The sequence below is a fragment of the Pinus tabuliformis genome, chromosome 4_1 (assembly GCF_031772625.1).
Source record: "Pinus tabuliformis cultivar Carrire ecotype Pingquan chromosome 4_1, CPIR1, whole genome shotgun sequence".
Lineage (NCBI taxonomy): Eukaryota > Viridiplantae > Streptophyta > Pinopsida > Pinales > Pinaceae > Pinus > Pinus tabuliformis.
The window spans coordinates 349721617-349726451 of record NC_142303.1 but is presented as its reverse complement, the minus strand read 5'-3'; the positions used below and the strand labels follow the sequence as shown (position 1 = coordinate 349726451).

General features: G+C 38.0%; 1 pseudogene; it reads right to left on the bottom strand.

Annotated features, from left to right (window-relative positions):
- Positions 1 to 1657: 1657 nt before the first annotated feature.
- LOC149175722 (rust resistance kinase Lr10 pseudogene) lies at positions 1658 to 3221 on the bottom strand (annotated as a pseudogene).
- Positions 3222 to 4835: the final 1614 nt, after the last annotated feature.

Genomic DNA, 4835 nt, shown 5'->3' with positions numbered 1-4835 from the left:
AGCGGAGACAACCTATTCTAGAGTGGACCCTTGCACTTCTGCAAACCCCAAAGAAACTCCAACCACTAGAAACCCAAAGCCAAAATTGTCCTGGCTTGTTATGCACATGCTGAACAGAATTCACTACAAAACAAATATATAAAGCAAAATTGAAACAGACCACCATAGAAAGGGCCAGAAGGAACCAAGTATAAGTAGGGGAACCAATAAGAAACCTTACTAGCAACCTTCAAAGAATTTCTAGAACTATCACCACAGGCAAAAAGTGCACTTCAACTCCACTCAGTTTTGATAGCCAACCACCAAGAGAGTCTTCGCGTGCCTTATCACGAGGGTCTTAAATGTAACAACAAATTCCACTATTAGAGGAACATTGAGAACCCTAGCACCAATAGTAACTACCCATAGTATGTTTTTCGAGAGAGTGATCATGCACAAGTTGGTAACCTATACATACTCCATGATGTTTACACCACCCTCCATATCTCCGATAACCTAAAAGAAAAAGAAAAAAAACCAGACATACCAACACTCTTTAAAACTTGTTGTGGCCTTCTCAAAGATTATTAGCCACACTTGCGAGTTGTCCAAATCACCTCCCTTATACTCATTGTCTATCATTCACACAAGTAAAGGTGATCACCTCCCTTGTAGTCGTTGTCTATCATTCACATAAGTCGAGGTCCTCTACCCATCGGGGTAATGAATAACTTCTTTTAATATATAAAGGAAATCTGTATAAAATACATGATTTTTTTAAAATATATAAAATTTCTTTTAAAAATATACAATATAATTAAAATTTATTTTATTTGATACACTTTTTCAAATCAAAATTATTATTATTCTAGTCATCCAATCATTATATAGATATAATGAGTAATTTAATTATTATATTATTCATATTATTTTAATTATATATTTAATAATATATTTATAATTTTTATGGTAAATTATATTTTCATAAATTTTAATTTCATAAAATAAAAATAATTAACTCATATTTGTTTTGTTCAGAAGTTTGTTAAAACTACCAGAGCTTTTAGATTCAATTTAAATAGGTGGTTGAGATATGTTTTGCATTTTCTCAGCAAAATAATTGAGTAGTTGAGATATTCAATCTATATTAAGTTAAGCTTAATGTATAAATATGTGGAATAATGTTATGCGTGAACAACGTACTCTTTCCTATTTTCTAAAAGATACTCCATAAAAAAAATCAGGTACATTTGAAAGCCACCAAAGTTTTGTTTCTTTAATGATATGCGGGCTCCAAATTAATATGCAATGGAAATATGACCTTCGGTTTTGAGCTTAAACAACTCGTACAATACAGTTTGTCTCAACCCCAACCCTACGACGGATTTATTCCTGACCCCATTGGGGAATATAGACGTAAATTCCTTTGCTACACATCTGTGCAACTAACCATTTATGTGGCCACATGACATTCAAATTCCAACAATATACGTGTGCAAAGTCTTCGATGAAGAACAAACAAACAAATTATAAAAACGATTATTCTATTCAGACGATTGTAAACAAAAAGTTATGAAAACGATTATTGTATTCAGGCGATTGTAGACAATATTACAATATGCACGGTCTGAGGTGTATATACTCACTGCATCCTTTTAGGAAGCGACCATACTCACTGCATGTTTTCAGGAAGCGAGCATACTCACTGCATGTTCTCAGGAAACAAATCAAACCTCGGGGGCCGTCACTGCGTATTCAACTTTCCCTATAATTGTCACCGAATCATTCTCACAAAGTATGGCATGGAGTGAGAGGATCGATTTCGCAACAATGCGAAGACTTTGAAATAGCTTGCTCTACAGGCTTTCAGGAAGCGAACATACTCACTGCATGTTGTCAGGAAACAAATCATGGCTTGGGGACTGTCACTGCACATTGTTGGAGGTCATTAGCTTTCTCCATGGTTTTCCGGGGATCGATTTCGCAACAGTGCGAAGACTGGTTTGCAAAAGACGATCAAATATGGAAAGCTACGATATAAATTCAACTGAAGAAGAATTTACACTGGAAGAGAGCATAGGATTTTCAGGCGTAGCAGAGGAATTGAAGGGTAACGAAGGATTAAGAACGTCCTCTCCATTTCCTTCGACTAACATTTGGACAACCCTCGTCATACAAGGACGCTCTCTGGAGTTGTACTGAATGCACCACAATCCAAATTTTGCAAGTCTCCTCGCCTTCTCTTCATCTGCAGCTTCTATTTCCCCACCTCTCAATCTCATCCCCAACTCGCCGCTCTCAATCAGCTTGAAGGCCCACTCGGGGAAGTATAACTGACTGGACCGGTTTACCTGGACATCGATATTCTTTCTGCTGCCAACAATCTCTAGCAACAACATGCCGAAACTATAGACATCTGATTTATCAGTAACAGGACCCATATCTCTCGACCACACCTCTGGCGCAACATATCCGGGCGTCCCTCTCGGCACCGTGATCGAAATATGATCTTCTCCCTTCCCACACAGTTTTGCTAGACCAAAATCAACAACTTTAGGGGTGAAGTCGGCATCGAGCAATATATTTTGAGGTTTGATGTCGAAGTGTATGATGCGTTTTTCGCAATCGTGATGTAAATAAGCAATTCCACGAGCCACACCCAAAGCAATTGAATACAATTTCTCCCACCTTAAAATTTCCCTATTCTCTCTTTTGGCAAATATAAACTTCTCTAGAGATCCATTAACCATATATTCATAGACCAGTGCGCTTGTACGGCTTTCGAAGCAGTATCCCAACAACCGAACCAAATTGATGTGATGGACCCGTCTAATTGTGGTGACTTCATTCATGAATTCTGTTTGGCTGTGCCTATGACTATCAAGAAGCTTAACAGCCATTAAAGCATCGTTCCAAAGCTTTCCCTTGTACACCACCCCATAACCTCCTTCTCCCAACTTTTCTGCAAAATTGTTCGTGATCTGCTTAAGGTCTAAGAGTGAATATCTGGTTGGCATCAGCGCTTCATAAGCATAATCCTGTAGGAATTTCTCAACCTTTGTAGTAGAGCTATCAGGAGGATGGCTTCTCTTCTTGGCATAAGACGTTAAGAACAGCGATACTATTGCTATCAGCCCAACTTGTTGGAATTTAATTCCAACTGCAACAATGAACAACTGGATTTGCAGTAAATGTTTCAGCCTGTTTGGTGCAGCAAAGTCGACTTTGATATTTCTGCACATTAATATGCATTAAAGTTTCAGTTGATTTCCCCTGAAGACAGCCGACTTGATTTTGATAAAGGCATCACCGCCTTGCTGCAATAAATTCAGTGATAAACATTAGAAGATATTTTTGTAATATTTTATTATTTTAATCAGATATCTTTCAGCATATAAATACCGCACAACAGTTCTGTTAAATGTTAGAAGTTAGCAGCTGTAGCAGCAGAGTGATACACAGCAGAGAAGAGCACGCAGCAGCGTGAAGATAAATTCTTCCAGAAAGGCACGGCAGTGCACAGCAGTGTAAACGCTACAGTGTAGCAGAGAGCGGAAAGGCAAAAATGCACAGCAGTGCAGATTTGTATGTAATTTGTTTTATGTTTGTTTACTAAGAGAGAACACAGATCTTATTTGTGTAAAACAGCAGCGTTTTTTTTAAGCACAATCTCTTATGAAATTCCTGTAACAGTTAGTTTATTTTTAATGAACGCAAGTTATTTTCCTGTTGCTGTTACACCGTAAGTCGAAAAATACTTGACGTCAAAAAATTTACGTTGCTGAAACACCACGATCAGCGTTGCTGAAACACCTGTTTCAGCAACTGAAAAAAAAAAATTGTGTTGCTGAAACACCTGTTTCAGCAACTGATTCCAGCAAGCGATTTTTTCTGTTTTTCTGTGTAAAAACAGAGTGCGATTTTTTTTTGTTGTCTGTCTGTTATGGAATTTATCAGAAAATTCCAACATGGTATCAGAGCTAGTCTAGGCACTCAGTGAGTCAAAAACAGAGATTGTTTTTCACTGTAGGAGCTGTAAGAAGTTTGTTAAGCAGATTTTTTTAGCAGAGAAAGTTTTTGCTTGTTTTTCAAAATACAGTCAGTACCTTTTCTTTACCAGTACAGGTTAAGATGGCAGATGTTGGAACAGGTTTGACAAATCCCCAACTGCCTCAGTTTAATGGGAAAAATTACAGTTATTGGTCCATAACAATGAAAGCATTATTTGCTTCTCAAGGAATATGGGAGCTGGTTGAAACAGGTTATGCTGAACCTGCAGATGCAACAGCACTGGCTGCTTTGATAGCAGCAGAAAGAGACCAGTTGAAGAGTGACAAGAAGAAGGACGCCAAAGCCCTCTTTTTCCTCTTCCAATCAGTACATGAAAGTGTTTTTCCGTGGATTGCAGCAGCAAAAAAGTCCAAAGAGGCATGGGATATTCTCCAAACTGTCTATCAAGGCATGGAGAAGGTGAAGACTATAAAGTTGCAGATGTTGAGGAGAGACTTTGAAAATCTCAGCATGAAGGAATCTGATACAATAGATTCATTCTTCACTCAGGTTATTGGCTTGATAACCCAGATAAGATCTCATGGTGAGATTCTTGAAGATAGAAGAATTGTAGAGAAAATCTTGAGATGTTTACCCTCAAGGTTTGAATCTATTGTGGTGGCAATAGAAGAAACAAAAGATATCTCACAGTTCACGGTAGATGAGCTGAGTGCTTCTCTGTTGTCTCATGAACACAGATTGAGTAGAGGAACAGATTCCTCTTTTGAGCAAGCATTCAAGACTCAGATGTCTTTTGGCCAAAGAAGATGTGGAAGCAGAGCAAATTACAGAGGTCGTGGAAGAAG